A 1,567-nucleotide genomic window follows, 5' to 3' on the forward strand; every position below is an offset into this window, starting at 1 on the left:
CTCACCCACCCACCAACCCACCAACAAACTCGAAACTCGACCGAGCAATCAAATGAACGCTCGTGAACCAATTGGACGGATTAAACAAAAGTCAGAGAGCGGCATACTCACACCAACAGACGGCGAGACGAAGAACCGCGACACGCAGTGACATAGGCGTAATTACACGGATTAATCAGGGTGAAGAGCGGCAATTCATCCACCGGCGCGGAGTGAGAAATCCCTTGATAGACGCTATCTCTAACCCCCGCGAGCCGGCTAAAGCAATAACGGTCGGAGTTGAACGGTGAAAGGCGTTATGGGCAAGGTGCGGATGGAGTGCTTGCTGTTTTTGTTTGGAAGTGGGTGAGCGAGCATTGGTTTCTTGGGAGGTTGGAGGGGACGGTTCACGGTATATGTTACTATTACGTGCTGAAATAAGATACTGTATTAATTGTGACTGTGAATAATACGACGACACCAGAAGGCATAGTAATTGTAAAAAGGTGCGGGATTTCAGTAATTGATGTAATATAGATTATGAGACTGGTTGGGTAGGTTAGTGGGTGAGCCGTTTGTTGGTAAAGTTATGGTTAAGTATTGTATAGGCCTAAAAGACATTTATGTGACAGAGAGGTCTGCTTGAGATTCGACAACAACAGCAACAACAACAACAACAACAACAACAACAACAACAACAACAACAACAACAGAAACAACAGCAACAACAGCAACAGCTTCATTATCATTATCATCACCATGAACAACAGCAACAATAACAACATCAATCTCAATATGAAGAAGTTGCGTAATAAACCAGAACATTTTTGTAAAGTGTTGTATAAAACATAAATCTTTATTTGACCGAGTGACTCAGTCTGTTCGGAGATTTAACTGAAGATAATTAAAAGGTGAGGTTATCATAAACTGGATAAGATTGATAAAAGTTTTGAATAAATGATGTTTATTTATGTGACAGTGTAACTCTCGTAGCTCTGCGTTTAGATTTATCTGGAAATAATTAGAAGGTGAGTTTATCATAAACTAGAGAACAATGGTAAAGTTTTGCGTATTTATTCATTCATTTAATAGCTCGACTGGGTCTGCTCAGAGATTTAACTGAAAACGATATGAAATGTGGTCTATCATAAACTAGATAGCATAACAATTTAGATTTTAAGATTACAGAAATCCACTACTGAATGTTCAGTATGTGAATGTAGTGGAAAGTAAATAAATGAACAAAAATCACCAACTGAGAGGCGAAGACATGAATAGGAGAATGAACACCCAGAAAGTAGGAGTGAACGAGTGAACAAATCAGTAACAGATCAAATATGGGTGAGTTTGTATACAGTCGATTTTTGTGGATTACGAAATGATTATTTTACAAGGAAGAATATGGTGTCTATATAGATCTAGATAACGTCGAGTTTTTTTTTTAAAAAGAAAGAAATACAATAGTACTAAAAACATGAACCATGTAACCCCTATCCGACCACCTTCCTGAAAACCAACCAACTAACAAACAAACAAACCAAAACGGCAATAAAACAACAATTAGCAAACAAACCAAACTTATAAAGAA

The sequence above is a fragment of the Aplysia californica genome, unplaced genomic scaffold, assembly GCF_000002075.1.
Source record: "Aplysia californica isolate F4 #8 unplaced genomic scaffold, AplCal3.0 scaffold00414, whole genome shotgun sequence".
NCBI lineage: Eukaryota > Metazoa > Mollusca > Gastropoda > Aplysiida > Aplysiidae > Aplysia > Aplysia californica.